We start from the raw sequence: 22250 nt of genomic DNA on the forward strand, positions 1-22250 counted from the left end.
GGGAAATGTATCGACATTACCTGCATAACAAGACTCGATATTACGTAATTCGATAAATACCGATATCCTATGCGAGGTTTCTCAAAGTTTCAGAGAATATTGTGGACATTTATTGCATTAAATACAGCGAATTTAAAGTATCAAAAACATCTGATTCTGAAAAATACTTAATTAAAAATCGTAATCATGATTATAAAAATTCAAACAGCATTCGCATAATTATTACCTTGCATCTAACTCCACTTTTACACGGAAACACTCTCTCTCTCTCACTCTCTTTTACAGTTGAATTGTTGTGAAATGTCTTACTAATCGTGGGAAAAGACAGTTGGACTGATTACTCGTTAACGACCCAATTATTCACAAACGGGTCAATAATGTGAGTTTCAGCTATTTCCAGGAGGAAGAATCCCCGAGAGTGGGGATATTCGAACACGCATCACCGATAACTTGCAAACGTTACGACCGTATTTTTATTCCGATAATTACAGACTAACCGCGGCGGAATTGCGATGAAATTCGCGCGAATCACGCGCGGGATTCACGCCAGAATTTTTGGAATAAGTTTTTTATGATATACATTTCTTCATTTATTTACGTAATTGCTCGCGATATGAAAATATGTATTAATATACACAAGCTTCCGTGAACTCTAATAATGTCTCATCCGAAAAAACGCTCTTTTCTAAACAAAGCACTACGGACATGAGAGATATGGAAGTGCTATTATTACGCCAGACTGCATCAAAATCATAGCTGCTGCATTTTCGAGCAAGACTACCGCTCCACGAACGTCACGCATTGAACAATAACTCGCTTCTCATTTTACGACCAGACACACGGCCAGCTATACGCCCTAATAGCCCTATTATTAGAGAAAGGCAATTGCACGGCGGTTACGGATATTAACGAGGTTTACTCATGCGCAAACCAATTACGAAAATTCGCGCGAAAATTTTCTCGACGATTTTTTAACCGAGTCCACATCTCAAAGGAAGGAAAGACAGAGAAGATCAGTGAGAAAAAAACGTGCGGATATTGTTCCCGCAGCAGCGGTACCCGATGGAGCTGAGACGGCGAGAACCGACAGGTCGAATCGTAATAAATTACACGTGAAAATCGCAGTTCGTTTCTTGTGACTGGGCGTCTTATCACATCTTGACACGCTCTCAAATGATTGGCTTAAGATTGGGATTGGTGATAGACTACCCTAAAGCTTACGATAGTTGCAAAATATAAAAGAAGATCGTTCTGTGGTGCAAGAATTGATGATAGAAAATAAAATAAGAGAGACGGGAAATACTGGTGTATTATAACAGAATAATAACTATTGTAAATTTTTGTGCATAATTTTATATATATACGTAATATAATATATTTTTCTGATATTCCAAGATAGATTTGACGAATACAGTGGGAGATTTTTCGTGGAAAATATTGAATAACGAAGTAGAAAGAGAAATATATACAGAGTTACTCACTTTAATATTCAAACACTGCGAAACCTTCCTAAATTTATTAATTTATAACTTAACATGCTTATGGAAATTCAGATATTCTGCAGTGTACGAATGTTAATATAAGTAACTATATGTATATATACATATAGCGTCGTGTTTCGCGGTTCACGCGTTAACTTGGGAAAGTCAGTGGTTTGACTTGCAGAAAGTTGGCAGCGTATATGGAGTTATTGCGGGGCAAATGTTTGGAGTTAACGAAGCTAACTGAGACATTTGCACGTCGCTCCTTTTCTCGACTTAGCAAAGCTGTTTTCAACATATCCTAGACTTATCAGATCATAGTTTTCTTCTCTCGACATCGACATGTTGTTTATACTGTTGTTAATATATATTTGAAATATTTAAAACATTTAACAAACACATAATTATCTTGCAAAAAAGTTCACGATTGCTCCAAAATCAATAGGATGAAATACGTATCCTTCTCTAAAAAAAAGCATGTTAAATCGATTCTCGCAAGTATTGTTGCCTCTTTTCAGCGATGCTGATTGACACTCTCGATTTGCGTTGTGCGTTATATTCTTAATATCGAGAGGCTGTCATCGCAAGAGTTAGCAGTTTGACAGTTTGTTTAAAATAAAATTAAATAAAATAATATATTTTAAACAATATGTTATAATACTTTAAACTCGATTAATATTTTTGACAGTTATCAGTTGATTTCTGTCAAAAAATATTAATCGAATTTAAAGTATTATAACATATTATTTACAACTTTTATTATTACTACATATTTTAATATTTTTAACATATTATTATTTTAAAATTAATTAGCAAGTTAACGCTTTATTAATATTTTTTGACAGAAATCAGCTGATTAAAGCGTTAATTTGCTAATTAAATTTTAAAATAATAATATGTTAAATTATTGAAATAGTAATAAGTTGTAAATAATATGTTATAATATACCTTATCCGCGATTAATATTTTTTGACAGAAATCAGCTGATAACTATCAAAAATATTAATCGAGTTTAAAGTATTATATGTAACATATTATTTAAAACACATTATTTTATATTTTATATTTATTTTGAACAAACTGTTAAACTACTAACTCTAGCAATGATAGCCTCTCGGTGCTACGAATATAACGCACAATGCGAATCGAAACAGTCTATCAGTATCGCGAAAAAGATGCAACAATACTTACGAGAATCGACTTAACATGCTTTTTTAAAAAGGGATGTTATAATATATTAAATTCGATTAATATTTTTGACAATTATCAGCTGATTTTTGCCAAAAAATATTAATCGCGAATAAGATATTATAACATATTTAAAATATATTAATATTTTAATATTTTCAACATATCGTATATATGTATATAATAATATACACCCACATTAGCGCTATTAAAATATTATAAATAAACAATTTTTCACTCACCGATACGTGCAATAGCTGAGTTGTAGTACAGCACACATTGATCTGAAAACAAAATATTCAAATTATGTATATACATATGTGTGTGTCGAATATACAGCTTTAAAAAAAATGCAGTTTAGAAAAAATGTTTTTATTTTGCATACCTCACAGATGCCCCGCTGTCGCCCGATGCCTCCCTGGGCCTCCTCCTCCTCTCTTGATCCTTCGTAGCACTCACGACACTCGCGAAAATACGAATAATTATTTGCCCGAAACTTTACACGGCACACCCGACGCGCGACACTTTACACGGCACTCCCGACACGACGCGTAAATCGTGAATCGCACTGTGTATCGCAATGCTACCTGTAACAAATAAAATACATACATATTAGAATAATCTTATTATAACATACACAATATAAATATGTAAACTAGAATTAATGATAAATATATCCACGGATCGCAACACATTCGCGCGCGCGACAACAGATTAAGTTGGGTTATGTTGGCAAGCGATTTTGCATTAAATTTTTCACGAAATATGCGTTTCGAACAAGAACGCCAACATATTAACGTTGAAATTATGATATGCGATTGATAAATATTACAATACAAAGGTTAGAAATCGTCTCTAACGATTATGCTTACTAATTAATCAAAGCGGGACGAAGCTCGAACTGCCTGATACTCGCAGCGTTTCGGTAATGGCCGCTATTCTACAAACATCGGCAACTTCACTCTAATAGCGCGCGCGCGATACTATATACATGACTTAATATTATAATAATATTAATTAATTAAAACTCGAAGGAGATTCGTTCGAAAAGATATAGCTTTAGAAAGAAAAAATATTAATCGAGAATAAGGTATTATAACATATTATTTACGACATATTACTATTTTATAACTTTTACCATATTATTATTTTAAAATTTAATTAGCAAATTATAACATACACAAAATATAAATATAAATATGTAAGCCAGAATATTTAATTAGCAAATTTTCGCTTTATTAATATTTCTTGATAGAAATCAGCTAATTAAAGCATTAATTTGCTAATTAATTTTTAAAATAATTATATGTTGTAAAAATTAAAATAATGTTTTAAATAATATGTTATAATACTTCAAACACGATTAATATTTTTGACAGTTATCAGCTGATTTCTGTCAAAAAATATTAATTGAGAATAAGGTATTATAACATATTATTTACAACATATAACCATTTTAAATTTTTACCATATTATTATTTAAGTATTATAACATATTATTTACAACATATTACTATTTTAATTTTGTTTTAATTTAAATTTAAAAATTAATAATTTTAACAATTTAATATGTATATGTAAGCTAGAATATTTTTGCTTTATTAATATTTTTTGACAAAAATCAACTAATTAAAAATTAAAGTGTTAATTTGCTAATTAATTTTTAAAATAATAATATGGTAAAAAATTAAATTTTAATATAATATGTTAAAAAATTAAAATAGTGATATGTTTGTAAATAATATATTATAATTTAATATTTTTTGACAGAAATCAGCTGATAACTGTCAAAAATATTAATCGTGTTTAAAGTATTATAATATATTATTGAAAACATTCTTTTTAACATAAAATCGAAGAATGGTGCGAGCGCACGTACCGCGCACTTGTGTTGTTCTAGTATTTTAAAAGGACAAATATAATTATAATATCGTAAAAAAATCTTATAATTAAAAAATTTTGCTACTACTACTACTGCATAGAAATGCAGAGAGAAAAAATATTTTTTTGTATATATTTTCAATTTTCAATCAACTTATATGTATATGCAAAAATTGCAAAATCTGCAGTTTGAAAACATTATTTATTCTCTATTATATTTTATTTTTATTCGTAAATTAGTTTCGTTATTTGATGTTGATTTGACAGTATTCGACGACGAGATAATATAGGAAGACTAAGTACTCCGACGTACTTCCGTCGTTGATCGAAGTTGTAATCGTTCTCGCTCTGCGTTTAGTGACGTTCTCGTTGTATCTCGAAAGTTTGTGAGTGATATTTACGTTGACACATTGTATCAGAGCTTCAGCAACTCGAAATCAGGACATTAACTACGTTCGCACGTGCAACTTGGTATCGCCATATGCGGCTTATATAGGGTGCTCATCCGTAAAATGGAAACGCAACATTTGCATTGCTAATTCCATGCGTTACATTACGCGCTTGTTGACCCGAAATAATATTCCAAAGGGAAAAGTCATCAACTTGCTCTCTGTTATATAAAATGCATTTATATTTCAAATTATACAAAAAAAAATTAAATAAGTATACAAGTAAATACCTATTTACAATAGAATTTAGTTAGTCTGCGATCTCTAAACTTGTCGATGAAATTTGTATTTAGTAAAAATTGTTAATACCTTTCGACAAAAACAATTTCCTCAATTTTATCTCTCTTTCCAATCTACAATATTCGCCGTCAAAATATATCTTCCGATAATAATATTTTAATTCGTGTGATACGAATGACATATCTCGAGAACTATTTTAGTTCGTAACCTTCACCCCTCAACTTCTATTTCTCGTCAAGAGTTTCTGAGATTCTTCGGTATTTATACCACATAATTCGGTCGTGTAAACGACCCTTTCACCCGAATCGATTTGTTCAAAGAAAAATGAATTCGAATGCATCTGAATTCCACACGATAGAGTTATATCGGTGAGACGTCGTCGCTATATATATATTCAAAGTGACGGAAAGAAAACAGCTCAGTAATTCGATGGTTTGGGCGAAACCCACAACTCTTTTCCCGGTTTGAATAAATATCGCGCCGGGGAGCGAAAGTGTCGTTCATCCCGAGATTCTCTCTAACCCGACCTAAGATTTACACACGACCTTGCAAACAAGAAGGGAGGATCGGATTTTCGATGTGGCTGATCAGCGCCGTTACGGCTTTGTTTGAGTAGTAAAGTGTAGCTACGAAATGCCGCATTGTAAGATCCGCGATGAGAAATCTTCTCGAAAACGAACGCGAAAACGAGCCTTATCTTCTTGCGACGACGTAATATGCTTTTGATAGCCTATTAAGAACGTCGACTCGAAAATTTCATTACTTTTAATCGCGCGATAATTGGTCATTTTGCTGGCTTTTTACTTTTTAATGATCTTAATATGTGACCTTAATATATCGATGTTATTTATTTTTGTTACCAACGTATTGTTAATATTAGTCTATTAAAATGTATCAAGATAGAGTATTAAGTGTGCGTGGTAGCTTAAATATTATAAGCGACGAGCTATGTGGACTATATGTAGGTGAAATATGCGAGCTAGCTTATTAAAATTTTATTCTCTCTTTATACTTTAATTGAGCGACTTTTCACATTTTTACATCGTCAATTTTAAAATATAAAGACAATAAAGTTATAATCTTATATAAAATACCTGCATTTAAATATTATTAAAGAAGATAGCCAATTAATTGACTTAATAAAATCGCGAACAATGCATTTAAAAAATTTTGATCAATAAAATATGTTGAAAAAAGAAAGAGAAATATAAAGATAAACGCCTTTATACGCAATACGCTTAGCGTTATCGCTTTTTACATTATCACATCATCTGAAAATAAAATAATAATAAAATTTATCGATAAAGAGAGCAAAATTCAACTTCTTTGAAGAATATTATAACTTAAATAAATAGAAGAGATAAGACTATTATCATGGCACAAGTATCAATTAGTCTTATTTGGAGCACTGTCACATACGTTTAAGAAAGTTTATAAATTCGTAATAATCTTATTGTATTTCTATTTAATAGCGCCGCTACACTCAGCAAATCTATTTAAACCTCCCTGCTGGACTATTACTAAACAAACTAATTTTGTAAAGTGTAACGAGCACAATACAACTTGTTATTTGTATTGTTGCGCAAGTGTGCTAGAAGCAAATGTACTTTCATGCATATTGCAACGTAAAAAATAAAAGACAGAAAACAAAAATTGATAATAAAATATTCATTATTATACCATTTTAATATTTTATTTAATTTGTTATCTCGTATGTGGAATAATTATAAATTACAATGTTAAGATTAAAAGATTACTAAAAATAGAATATTTAATACTTTGATGTCTTTTTTATAAAAAATGTATTTAAAAATTTTAATAAAATAATACTTCTAAAAGAGTGTGTATATATGTATACATATATGTATATTTGTGTAATACGAAAATGTGTAGAACAAACTACATTCGTACCGAGCACTGACTAGATAATGATAATTTTGCACGAAGCTCCTTCGTGTCTAGTAAACACGAGGATGGTGTATCTTCCTTAAGGCATAAACGCTACTAATAGCCTGCAATTTGAAATCGATCCCTGGGGCAGATCGACGGAATTAATTGAATATTCGAAATTCCCGAATCGTGCAGTGATAATCGTGATTCGATCGCGCGCGCCGGTTATGGTTAGAGAGAATAAATTAAATCCCAATACATATATATGAAAAAAGGATCCATGCGAAAACCGCTGCGTTTAATCCGAACAATTGCTTTTCCGATACCAAATATTTCGTTTGCTGCCGTCCGTACTCCGAATTCGTTCCTTTTTCTCTACTAGCAGCGCTGTGTACTTCTCTCTCTTACTCTCTCTCGTTCTCGCTCTCTTTTATTTATTTATTTCCACCCCGTTTATGGCATAACGATTGCCGAAGCACGGCAGGTCCGATAAAATTGCAAAATAACTTCGGGCGATTACGTAGATTTCGCAATCCGCCACAAAGTTGTATATGCGTAAAGATTGTACTAAAATCGAGCAACACTTTAATTGCCGCTGGTTCGAATACGAGAGATTTAAATAATTCTTATTTAACATTTTCACGTTTTTCAGTTCATATTATCACGACAGTAATTTCATTATATTCTATCATCATTTATTCAAATGATTATTTATTAACGATATATACTACGTGTCCGCGTTACTAAATGATCGATTGCATTGGAAAAAACAGAGTCATTACGAATATATGGATATTAAAAATAATGTAAATGAATAACTACGATCATTCAAAAAGAAAATAATCCTGACATCTTGCTACGCTTGCTTTATCAATTATGCACATGCGTGTATAAGACATGTTCTAAAAAAGTGATCCATATATTTCACTCAAGCAGAGTAAAATCGAATCATATTTATCCGTTTCGTTCTGACATTCTCTGTCATACTTCTTTATTCCTGCAAGACATCTCTTCGGGAACCTCTTCTCTAGATATATAAATCTTGTTACTCGAGGAGAATTGGATGTTACAAATCGTCTCGTCTTTCAACTACAATAAGCATTGCGAAGGTGCATGCCCTCGCTCCAGACGTAAGGAGAACATTAAGGACAAGTGTATTGAGTGGAACGAGATAACTGCAAAGAATTATATTTAAATATGATAGACGAAGCGATGTAAGTCACGAAGATTTATCGTCGTATTGCTTTCACCGATCGCTCGCGATATGTCCGACCCCTACTAAAAAATCAAAGTATTTCTTTCATCAAATCTGCATAAGACTTTCTAGTATGAATTATTTAAAAATATTTTATTAGAATATATTACACAAAAATATAAAATGTACCGAAGTTATAATTTTATATAAAAAAAGTCGAAATATTTTCTTTATAATAATACAATATTAAATTTCAAATATACAATATTAAATTTCAAATAAAAAAAAACAAAAAATTGAATTTTAAAAACACATTAATTTCTTTACAGAAATACTCTATTTATTATTTTATAAAATAATAAATTCTCATACTTTGTGTATATACGTGTGGATGGAAATTTACACTAAAGCATAAATATAAAATTATTTAATATCAAAATTTTTAATTATTTTGATGAAAAAATTAATCTCATTCTTTAATTTATTTTTTAAAAAAAACATCACTGCAGAAGTTTAATTAGAAATCTGCTGACCAAAATAATTTGTGATGAAAACTTGAAAGTAGCGAAAGGAGACGAGTAATAATAATATATCCACCGCAAAGAGAATCTCACTAAACTCACATGTACAAACATTGTAATGCAGTCTGTATAATATAAAGGCATCCACTCACGGCGAAAATGTTTGTTTCAAGCAACATGATTCTGTCGCCTTACGTAGAAATAATTTATCTTGAAACAACATGGCTGTATCTATCGCACTATTAATACACAATACACATCTCTCTACATTACGTTACTTTCTATATGTGCATTCAAATGCAGATAATATGCAGGTCAAATTTACAATATGCATGCTGCACACATAAAGAAGAAAGGGGGAAAAGAGAGAGAAAGAGAGAAAGAACAACAGAGAGATAAAGATGAAAATGAGGAAATATTATTAACGTTGCGCGATGAAAATAAGAGATGTCTTTTAAATCTTCCTTTGCGCAAATGTTAATTATGTAGTACGATGTGAAAAAGACATCTTTTAAATTACGCTTTAAATAATTTCTTAAATGGAAACTACATGTCTATATTACGAAAATAAATAAAAAATGAAGTATTATAATCTTACTTTTGCGTTTTAAATATATTTTCAATATATGTGATCAATTCTTTACAAATTTCCTAGTTTTATGTTATTTCATAATTTAATTAACTCCACTTATAAATTGGGTAAAAATTCAGTGAGAAGAGATCTCATTTCTTAATTAAATGGCGCATTATTGATTATATGGTAGAAGTAAATAATGCATCCAAAAAGTTATCACATTAAAAATACATAATTGATAAATTTATGATTCTAATAATTCTAACAATTTTAACAATTAAAAGTTAAAAATTTGAATAAAATAAACTGTGTTTTTTAGGAGATTTCATAATTCATTGTCTCTCATCTCCTTTTAGATAATTATATTATGCAATAATTTTCGAATATTAATTGAAAAATTAAACTTTTGAAAAGTATCTGACTGAGATTACTACGTAAACGAATGAGAATAGAAATAAATTAAAAATTATTGTGAATGTAAAACATGTGTTTCCACGAATTATCAACTCGGCCGGATTAGATTGCAAAATTAATCAACCGCGTATATTATCTGCTCGAGATAGAGACACCATGGTAGATGAAGCGCAAGAGCACCGAGATGACATCGAGAGTTACGACGAAGCGAGGGACTGTTTGCCAGATTTATCTGACATCGCGCCGACCTTCTGTCTTCCTGAAACTGGTAAACTCGGTTCCGCCTCGACGAATTTACGGAATATGGAACAACGTGAATTTGTTTATCACATCATCGTGGATTCTCGTCGGCACAAAGCGATCCACGAAGCGTGTCAACTGACACGCCGATCTCTCTCTTTGCCTCAAGCGTATTATATATATAGCGTGGTATGTATGAAACAAACAAGGAATCAATTCACCACCGAATGGTGCCAAGAGTCACTCTACCCGTAAGTCAGTCACATTGATGACGATAAGATCCTCTTGTAGAAAAGATATCGATACTTTTTCTCGCAGAGGATCAAACAAGAGATATCTATGCTGACTAAAGTACGGCTTATAAGTTGTTAAAGTGACACGGAAATACTTATCGATCTCTATGTCCAATCGACACAAATTGTTTCCTTCTCGTTTTCATTAAAAAATAATGTTAGAATTATATGACATAAACAGTAACATAAATTATAAAAAAAATAATTATAAAAGCATCTAATCTATTAATGATTTAATTTGTATATTAAATATCTTTGCAATATTAGTCTTTTTCCAATTCCTTTATAAAGTCCTTTTCCATTTCCTTCCATTTCAAACTTTTTGACGGAGAAGAAAGATATTTCTCGCCATAAAAATATTTTATAATAATGGCAAGATCCGCGCACTTCTATTTTATTTTTTATAAGCAAAACATAGTACTATCACTATACAGAAAGCATTATCCAGCAAAGCATGATCGTGCAAAAGCACAGAACAGTCCAAAGAAATCACGCATATTTTCCTTCAACTTTTTTATATACGTATACACACATATTCAAAAATAGGACAACCATTTTGCTGCAAGGCATTTTACTCTTATCGCTTCCAGCACGAGGTTCTTTTTACTTCCTAATGAAAAGAACAAGTAGTAATCGAAACCGTCGTCGCGACCGGTGCTGTACGCGACGTTACACGCGACAATTTCGTTTCAAAATCATGTTTCTAGGTACGCTAGATGAAACTCGAGCAAGGAGGAAGTTGCATGTTTGCCGATCGTGTACATGCGCAATACAATTTAATTGCTATTAGAATATTAATCGTTAGATTACTAAAAAGTGAAGACAATTAAAAAGTGATAAAAATTTTCCATTACTGTCACGTTGATCTAAGAAATATTAGTTAATCTGTTTATATTTCATGAGCTGAATAAAATACAATTAAGATTGAGATTTTTTATTCGACTCTATGATAAATTAAATAAATTCTGCAATTTTCTTAATAGATGGATTAAACATAGAAACACATTATCGTCGCAAATATTAACTGACACTCTACTATCTATTTTATAAAAAGTATAGACGTGGTAGAGGGAATGCGTTTTTGTGACCGACAGAAACGGTAATAAAATCGTTGCCGACTCCTTCGGAGTAACTTCAGCTGTATGTTTACAGACGGGACTTTTTGTAGAAGCCATTAGTCCACGATACGAAAGTTGCTCTCTTGTTATCGGCAGCGTACATTTTATATAGACCGGTGCAGATTGTGGCCGTGTGGTTTAATCGACGATAATGCCCCCTTGCTCCAATACGTAATGTCGGCGATATTTCGTGCCACTCGATCGCGGTGCACTTGTACAATTCTCTCTAGCACAAGGCAAGTATTAATGCTTCCCTGACGGGATCTTCGCCTCGCAATCGAGCTGCGAAGATTGTTCCGGTAAAATATGAACGTGTCCAGTATCGAGTATCACTTACATTGAAAATTAACTCTTAATGGAGCAGTAAAATTGTCTTGTCATTTCCTTTACGTTTAAACAAATATTTGATGGCTATTAATATTTATCATCGATAGATTTTATTTATAAAATATTTATAGATTTTATTTGATTAAAAAATGTTTCTCAATCATTGTGCAATAAAAAATTACAAACTCACATAAATATCCCTCGTAAACTCATAAAAATAAGTTTTGCACAATTCTAAAGTAACGGCAAATACATATACTCTGGTTTTCAATATAGCAGCAATCCAATCAACATCACCATCTTTGATCATCGAAACTGCGGGTTAATACCGTCTCTTTCAACAGGCGCTTTAAATCAGGGCACACGTTTGTCGCTTTGAGCGACATGCGTGAATTTATGTTAAAGCGAGATTGCCAGTTTCGATCGACATCCGTCGCTCTTCATAGTAGTAGTATAACCATTATCTGGTCAGCCGACAATCCAATTCTCGAGTCTTCAAATAAAGAAAGAACTATTGACTTTCTCATTTAATTGTTCCATCATTTTGCATGTTTCTAAATAAATAAAAATGTCTTGTATGTATTGCAATAAAATAATTTTTTTATCATATATAGATATTATACTCTTTGCAAAATAGCCGTGACTTATTGAAATAAAAAACAATTTCATCACATGTCGCCCTGGATTTTTCAGTATTATCAAACGTGAAGGACAGATATTTGAAATGTTATTACATTTGACCTACTTCGCGTTCTCTCTCCCTTTGAACCCCTGATATATAACCTGCTAGGCACGAAAGGATTAAATCAACGTACTCGATTTACGTTACCCCGCACTCGTTTACCCGTTTAACCCCTACCTTCGCGCGAGGTCTCCGAGGTGCTGTTGACGAATACGTTAGACGTGTAGACGACGTGCGCGCGTTTGAAGGACGATCGTCGACAAGAAAGGTGACTTTGGCGAACGGGATAAAGAGGAAACGTCTGAATGGCCGTGTCGATGAAAGGCTTTGTAAGATTGATAGAGCGAATCGGAGGCGAAGCGTGACTGAACAAAGCGTGGGATAAAGGCCGCGCCAGGAATGCCGGCGTATGTTGCGAAAAGGTTGAGGCGAATTTACACGATTCGTACTTTATTACAACTCAAAATGGTTACACCGGATAAATGAGTTTTCGCCAGCATGTATTCGCGTTGGGATGTAGCCAGAATTGAACTAGGCATTGCAATTCGCTGAAATATTCACCTAAACGCGTGATTTTCTTGCTCGCTGCACATTATTTTTTCTCGGCCAAAAAATTCATAAATAAATTAATGATACACTACACAAATAGATAATAATTTATCTAATATAATGATTATTCAAAAAATATAACATGTTTCTCATTCAATGCAATTTTGTGAAAAGATTTGCAAGATATAATTCTCTCTCGAGTTGAATAATTTCCGAGTGATTGTCAAAAGCATATAAATTAGTCTTTTAAAGAGGCATCTCATGCTTTCCACTCAGCGTGGAATAAAAGTCGCAGCTCGCCATCACTCCCTTGCGATGGCAAATAAAGCGTCGTAACGCGTGCCAGAGAAGGAATTGAATGAATTACAATGCGTCTCCATCCGCCTCTTATTTTTCGCAATGTGACTTTAATTGTACGATTCGCGTAGCGCTTTCGGCGTTTCCTTGTTTCGCGCCGCGCGCGAGTGTCATTCTCCGCAATTCTCAAAGATATATATGCACTTTTCTATTCAGCTACTCAGTCGTACAATTCTCTTCATTATTCCAACTAATTTCGGATTCTTGTTACCTCGTAAAGAGAAAATTATGTCCGACGTACATACAATTGACTATTACGTAACAAAGATATTACAACGTAATACCCTTCAAAATTAATTGAATAGCTAATTAAATTATAATTGAAGAAGTCTCTTTATTTATCTATCTCTATCTCTCTCTTCAGATATAAAAATTCTCATTCAAATCTAAATCGAAATTAAGCAGATAAGATAAAAATTAACGTCTATCAAAATTCTCGTAAATAATATTCCGTGAATAAATTCTAACATAAATTTAAATATATATAAATTATAACAATTTGTACAATTTCTACAAATCACTGGCCAGTTATTAACAGTAATCTGGTATGACTGTTCCCCGAACAATTCGCAGTTTCGATGCGATCCATTCAACAATCGCACGCAAATGCATGGTTACGCGCGTCACACGGCCTGTCGATGATTTATCTGGAAACTGCCGATAACCGAAACGGTGGTCTTCGCGGTGATTAAATCATCATGCGGCCGCTGACGTTATCGGGGTCGTGCGCAAATCACAACGGGAGAAAGGCAAAGGCGATTTTGAACGACGTAACAATGGTGGCAGTTACAGAGGACGCGATACATAATACAATTGGCAGGCCTCATGTCGGTATATGCGGTTTCGACGGGATGATCCAAGGACGAGCGGATAGAGACCAATGTTGCGATTGCGATTGCGCTTTGATGCCACGCGTGCCACGCAAACACGCCAAAGCCGCTCGTCCGATCGCTCATTCCAGGGCCAGACAAGGCCGACGCTTCTCGATGTCGGAAGTCGACACGGAGCTCGACATCCGATTGTCCATCGATAGCCGATAGTGATTTATCGTTAGACAAGTCGATACTCTACGTATAAAAGCCGAAAGGGAATTTTATATATCATCGTTAAACGAAAAAGACGTAAACGATTGATGGAACATATTGAAAGCTGTCTTTGGTAAAGAGATAATGAATTGGTCGCGAAAATTTCCCAACGCTAGCTATCGTATATATAAATTACTTATCATCGAGAGTTGAGATTAATACAAGCTTGCTTCAAATTTGTATTATTTGCCACAAAAAGTATCATTTTTTTGTGTAGCGGAACGCCGCGAAATAAATCAAGGAAGTGTGTGATAAATTCGGTTCCTGTCAGTGTATCCTTAGCAGAGACGCATGCAAAATATTTTCAATGTTCCGGGGAGCTGCGTTTATTTTGCTTGCTCACAACGACCAGATTAATAGCCGATCCACCGCCATTAATCCGCAAGTTTGTCCGGGCTTTAATTTAATCGCCGTAGCGAAGGATAATATTTTGTTGTCGCAGCCGAACGCATCCGGACAGATCCGCCCGCGCGATCGATAAATTCACTTGACGTTATTATATTTTGGACGAGTTCCCGCGAGAGGATATTTTGAAGTTTCACAATCGCTGTTTGTGCCTGTCGCTTGCATGACACATACGTATACATACGCATACACACAGCTGGATTATTTGTCGCCATGCCATTATTTAATCCCCGGTTTATCCTAGCCAAAGATTAAATCCCCCTAACTCACTTTTTTTGCTACTCTGTGAACAAGTAGAGCTAATAATTACAACGGATTAATCTGTTCTACGTTTTAAAAATTCTTGGTTCGATTTCTTTCAAAAAAAAATAATAATAATTTTCCTCCCCTTCTTAAAATTCAACTCTTGATAATCTCGTACGGTGATTAAAAGCAACCATTTCTTTTTACACTTAAGAAAAGACAAAGTAAACAATATATATATATATGTATATATACTTTAAGTTTTTTCTAGTTAGATATGAAAAGTTTTTAAGTACGCTTATTTCATGCTTGCAAGAACGGAGATTACGTGGCGAGCTCTATAACAAGCCATCGTGAAGGTACAAAAAAAAGAACGAGTATATGCGAGAGCTACTTCCAAGCCGCGTACATACACAGAGAGTTAATGTCGGCCTGGATCAGGGTGATATTTTCTACGCATACAAAACAGCTTGAGAACAATATACGCGAGCTATTTGTCCGGCGACGCAATATCCATTCGTTCGCGACACATTGCATTATCGATGGATGCTTGTAAATTGCATTCGAATTCGTTGACCGCGAACACGACGATGCTCGCCGATTAATTCGGCAGAGAGAGAGACGGATGCATTGTGCATTCCGCGAGATCGGCAGGGGGAGAACTATATGAAACAAGAATGTGTAGGTGCGATTATTCGTTTCTCTCCTTTTTTTTTCCCCCTCTCTTTATTTCATCCCGCAGCCTTGGTACACGATACACCATGGTTGAGAGGCACTATGATACGTGACCGACATGAATATAATCCTCCCCTTGTCGCTCTCGTCGTCGTAGTCGGAGTCGTCACTTTGCGGCTGTTACGCGAAACGTTATCCGCATTCCGTTGTCCTGCAGTTGTACGAGCTACAATGTGATCGTGGCAGATATACCATGACGATCGTTAATACTTTTCAAACCAGTACGGCCCCTGACATGTTACGTGACACGACCATTACATTTTGCGATCGTCGCCCGGATACGCGTGCAGTGAATGTAGACAGATCATTATTCTTGTATGCGTAACATTATAGAGTTAATTTCTTTCAGATATTTAAGAATATAAGAACATAATATTTTTTTCGTACAATTAATATTCTAAAATCTTAGTGTCTTAAATTAAAAGATATCTTGCATTCATGAGAAAAGTGTCATTAAGGCGCGTGAGAAGAATCCGAATCGTGTAATCATATGCACGCGAATATTTCGTCGCAGACGTAGTTTCAAAATTAATATCAAAGGTCGCGGAAAAATATCGAACGAATAAGATATCGATTTGATCTTATTTTTCAACGACAAGAAATTCTTCAAAGCGACAGAGAAGAAAGAAGAAGTCGGCTGTGAAAGAGATTGAGAGAGAAAGAAAGAGCCCGAAAAACATACAATTTATGACACGATACACTCACACGTAAGTCATTAATCTTTGTAAACCGCCGGCGAACACGTTTCCACACGACTGCCACAAAATCTCGATAGGAAAACTCATTCGCTGCCCGGAGTTTGCCTCTGATGTATTGAGATTTTGTCTCGTAATTATCGTTTCTCGCGATAACGATACATCTCAATGTACGGCTATTCGTTTATCACCCTTTGCATCTGTTTACGTCTATTAAAACGAGTTTGACATCTCAATACAAAGTTAGAATCACTATCATTGCACATAAGCTAGATAACAAATTAAGATAAATTTAGATGTTTTGTAGACAGCACATTATTAATATATATATATATATATATATATCAATAACAGTAATTAATCAAAAGAACATAACAGGATTGAAAAAGCCAGAGAAAAGAATTTTTCTTGCAAAGCCTTCAAACGGACCAGATAACGTGCACAGCTTTTCAATGCATTTTTCAAAATAGCACTTTATAGCGAGCTATAGACAGACACATTGTCGATTCGTGCGCATTGATTCTAAAGGCCGAAGAAATTCGAGCCAAGTAATTTCCGACGCTGCACGTGATCGCATGCTGACATTTTGGCGCGGATTAATTCAGCGCTTGTAATTAACCGTAATTCCATTGCGTTCTATAAATAACTTATCGCGGCACAGTTGCGTCAGTATCTAATAATAATTAATCCCGAAGCGGAGCGCGCGGCGATGACGGCCGCGCTCGCATGAATGTAAATGGATCTTCAACGAAATTTCGACATGGCAGACGGAAATTTTAGTCTGGTTATATATTTATGCGGCAACGATAAGTCTTTGATTTAACGAGAATTGCTCGTTAAAGCACATTTTCATAAATTTTAAAGGACATAATAATTAACAAATATATTAAAAACATAATTAAAAAATATATAAATAAAATATATAAATAAAAAAAATATATAAAAATATATAAATAAAAAATATATATATATAAATAATTATACGAATAATTTTGTGGACAAAAAATGTATTATTATTAAATTAGCTTATTATTTTTAAATTTTTATGTGACAATATGTAAAGATATATATTTCAACTGTTAAAGTTATTGCAGCTTGCTGCAAGAATTATATTTCACGAAATAAATTTTTTCGATAAGACTACGTTATCTCAATTCAAGAGGAGCATAGTAATGTATTGTAAAATTCTCGATAAGAGATTGCTAGGAGAAATGTTCGGTATGATTTATCATATCTGGTGAATGTGAATAATAAAATAAAATAACGAAATTATATAATATACTCGTGACATTGCATATTAAAATCACGTACAAAACGTCCCTGTATTATCTTTCCATTTAATTGCAGATTTTCCTCGGTTATTTAGTTGATATCCTCTTCATTAAAAAAGATTGAAAATATTTTAACAAGTTAATTGTTAAGAATGTGCTAAATAATTTTGTGTTCCTCGCTTAATAAATTAAATTTATTTTAACTAAAATTACTGCCAGTATCATCAGTAAATTAAAAAAAAAATTCTTATTAAAATTGCAATTGATTTGTATATAATTATTAATTATTTCTATTCAAATAATATATTTCAACATATCCTTCTCACTTATAGATATACATTACAATACCATGCTCGATCTTGTCTTGCAGATCTCTTTATATGTAACACGTAGGCACCGTGTAGCTACCGCGTCGTCCTATTGCTGAAGGACCCTTTCGAAACGGTCGAAGTTTCCTATTTTAGATTCGAAACATCTCGAGTGCGCTTGTCTCGCAGCTGCAGGGTGTATCTTATACGGACCGTATTTCCGTTATAAGTGAAGGCAAGTTGGACAGTCGAGACGAGCGCGGCGGATCCGAATGGTACACTCGGCAGATATAGTTACGATCCGTCCGAATGCGAGGCACAAAGCCTTCTATACGCTTCGTTGCTCGTAATCCCTGAGTACATATATGCGAGCGAGTGAACTAGTCGAATTAGATTAAATATAAGTCTCTTCGTTTCCCCGGGTATTCTTTCTTGTCGATAACATCCAATAGAGGCGAAGTTATATTTGCCAATTCCATTGATTAATTTACTTCATCAACGAACGTGATGAATTGAACTCTTGTTCATTCGAGAAAAACGTTTTAATTAATAATGATAATATCAATTATCAAAATTCATCAAAATAATAAAATTTTTTTTTAATCAAATAAAATTATTTCATTAATATTAGATATATATTTATTATAATAAAATAAATAACTTATTTTAAAAAAAATTTAAGACTCAAAATATTTTTAAAAAATTCCTACATGAGTTTTTCATTGTTCAGATTTCAGATGACATATTCTTAAATTTCCGTATCATATATTTATACGTATCTCTGCGTTTAAATCATTTAACAACATACTCGCGCGTTATCATTGCTAGCTCACTCATTCGTGTATTTTGCAGTTTTGCATGATGCTGATACAGTTGTTCGGGTATGTAACTTGTAACTCATATAGACAAGCAGTTATCTCAGAACTTGTTTGTCTCTCATAATTCTTATCATCGACACAACTCTCGATACGAATCGCGGAAACGCAGAATTCCTTTCATAAAGTGGTCGCAGTGTTAGAGGTCACACAAAGAGAGAAAGAGAGAGATAGAGAGAGGAGAGAGAGTTCAAAGAAAGTTCATCGTTGAAAATCGAGAACGACTGCCTCCGCGACTTGTACATCAAACTCATTACGGCAGCAAGTCAGATATCGCGTTGCTGCTACATCGGCGTTGTTAAAACTTGTAGCAGCTACAATAAGATATTCCGACGTCGATGACTAACTTCTATCGCGAGCACGATATTATCTTTAGAATCCTCTCATTACTGACAAACAATAATCCTCTGAATTTGTATATCCGCCAGCAACTTTGACGGTCGATGAACTCCGTGATGACTCGGAGAAGCGCGTAAAAGTAATAATTATAACTTTGTCTCAGTTCCTCGTGCACTCACGTACGAACGCTCTCGTTAGAGACTCGTTAATTACAGAGAGGTAGAGCTCGCAACTTCGCGTTCGGCACAGTGTTTTTAGCTATGATCATCATTTTAGATATCCTCTCATCCTGGTTGAGAAACTTCGTGACGTTTTCCTAGCAAATATTACTGATCGATTAGACGCATTTCTGGGTCAAACTGGCGTAACTCTTCGAGATAATTCTTAAAAGGCTTGAAGATCTTAAATCCTTGCGGCGTATTCGCGTATCCCCGAATAAAATATCATTTTAATAAATAATACATTTATATGAGAAGGAATATATATACATATAAACGTTGTATCATTTATTATAATAAAATGTTTATTTGAGTATACGATACGTATGTATGTGCGTATATGTATGTATTATATAATATTTTGAATTAAATTTACAATTTATTCCCATCGGCAAACATCAATTTTTTTTATAGAAACAGCTTGTTTCACGGTATACGATATAAATTACTACTGCTGCATCGTGCTAAGAAACGAAATAGACAGTAATCGCCTTCCGGTACTAATCGGTTCTGACAACGTGTGTGTGTGTGTGTTTACCTCGACTGTTCGATTCTCGAGAAAGTCGTCATTAATAAATGAGACTGACTAACAAAGAAATAGTAGAGTCGCATAAAAGGATTGTCGAGCTAATTGAAACTCGACAATTAATTTAACTTAGAATCTAGAATTTCATTGAGACTTTTGTTCGCCGTCCGAAGTGAGACGAAAGATGCAAACTCTTCGTTCGACATACAAGGGAGAAATGCAAACTCGAGGATTGAACAGCAAGGAGAGGGTGAGTGCACTGTGACGAGAGGCAAATTGCACTTCGCTGGCCACGAGGATTCCCCTTCCAACCACGCGCTGGGCTTATCGCGCCCGTGCAGTGCTACTTCCGGCGGTGGTTAAATGCCTGGTTCATCCCTTAGAGTCCGCCCTCCTGTCGTCATTACTCGACAACTTCGAAAATTTCGATGTGCCCTCCCCCGTCGCCCTTCCCCCGTTTATGCAGCTGATACATTTGACCACATAATTCTAGAGAGAAAAGGTCGTAATCCGTAGCTCAACTTACTCTCGGAAGACTGTAGTTTCGTCCTACATGCTTCCATTTATACGATTCTAGCGCTAAAATGTGCAGCATAAGCTCTCTCTTGCGTGGCTAGTATGCCATGCAGAAATTCATTTTAAAACGACCTACTTTTCCCTATATATTGTTAAGTGAACTTTACGTTTGAATTAAAGCTATAGGCTTATATTAACGTTACATAGCATACCGTGCAGTTGTTACGAGAATTTTGCCTTTAATGTATGTTATTCGCGCAGTAAGTTGGTATGCATGAGATCTTGATGGTCAAACATAGTATCACTGTAATCTCGATTCTATAATAATTAGAATTGCTACTCACGGAATTTCGTTTCTGCGTTGTACATATTTCCATTAATTATATTGACTTATTTAACGTATGCATTATTCAAGAATCAGATATTTGATGAAATAGAATGAAATATTTTCATCAACATAACAAAATCAAAATAAAAGTTTCATCATATTTATGTGATATAGTATAAAATAATAATTAATATTTTATCTAACATATTTGCGTAAAAATTTACTATCAATCTTGAAAAATCTTCGTTCGTTATATTTTATTCAATTTTACTAAAAAAGATTATCTTGATTTAATTTATTCCAATAGCTGCAAATTTCTTTTCTATATAATCTATATTAAATAATTATAGTTTAAATATTGGGAAAAGAGATTGTTTAAAATTTTGCACATATTAGAATCAATTACAATTTGTACATATACACATATTAACATAATATAAACTCGATATAATATAAACATAGAATTTATTTTCCGTATTCTCTTTCGGATTTCAATTAATAAATTTAATGAAAATTTATTTCGATATCGATGCACTGTATTTGTATTTTTGTACGTTTGATAAATTAAAATATCTAATAAATCGCAGTCAATACCTCTTATCCGACCACATTCAGTTACTGAGGTCTGACTGAAATTCCATATTTCTGCTTTTCTGATCATCATAATTATTCCGATGACGCTGTAGAGCCTCTCTCGTATTCATGAAGCAACGGTGGGGGAGGGTTATCGTCACCGCAGCGCACAAATCCACTATTATGACGCGATGAGTCGACGATAATCGTTATCGTCGAAGTTAAGCGCTCTACATTGAGATTGAACCCAGAATAGATGACATTTAACTGGCCGGTTGCGAGGTGATGGGGGTTTTTCCAACGACACCAAATTGTGCAGCTTAAGCGCATAACGATAAAACCTCAGCTTAACAATTAAATATTCAAATCAACCGCTATAAAGACTTTGACAAAATATTCCTATTAACAATAAGTGACATAATGATCGCGAGAACAACACTTTCAAGATTGATACTATTATTAAAATTTTTTAGCAATGATGTTCACTTAAAATTTTATATGTTTATATATTTTTTAAAATATATTTCAAATTAATTATTTATTTTATATTTCTTCTAAATTCTAAACTCTCAATTACTCTCTGATTCTAATTGGATATATATAATATTCTAATGGATATATAAGATTATTTTAAAGAATATTATCTAGAAATTGTCTGAGAGAGAGAGAAAGAGAGAGAGAGAGAGAGAGAGAGAGAGAGAGAGAGAGAGAGAGAGAGAGAGAGAGAGAGAGAG

The 22250-nt window shown here is 33.6% G+C and overlaps 2 protein-coding genes across 2 annotated transcripts in view; one reads left to right on the forward strand and one right to left on the reverse strand.

The window, feature by feature from the left end:
- The window catches only part of LOC145934932 (uncharacterized), a 469524-nt gene that overhangs the window by 386457 nt on the left and 60817 nt on the right, over positions 1-22250 (reverse strand). The window contains exons 7-8 of the mRNA XM_083035847.1: positions 3055-3256; positions 2912-2953 (exon numbers count right to left, since the gene is read on the reverse strand). The gene's annotated coding sequence lies outside the window, so the exon portion shown is untranslated. The remainder of the gene's footprint in view (positions 1-2911; positions 2954-3054; positions 3257-22250) is intronic.
- Positions 1-22250, forward strand: part of Dpr1 (defective proboscis extension response 1) — a 322483-nt gene that overhangs the window by 74928 nt on the left and 225305 nt on the right. The gene's annotated exons all lie outside the window — the stretch shown is intronic.

Source organism: Prenolepis imparis, unplaced genomic scaffold (assembly GCF_030444845.1).
Source record: "Prenolepis imparis isolate NDT839.2.m4 unplaced genomic scaffold, iyPreImpa1.0 SCAF_4, whole genome shotgun sequence".
Lineage (NCBI taxonomy): Eukaryota > Metazoa > Arthropoda > Insecta > Hymenoptera > Formicidae > Prenolepis > Prenolepis imparis.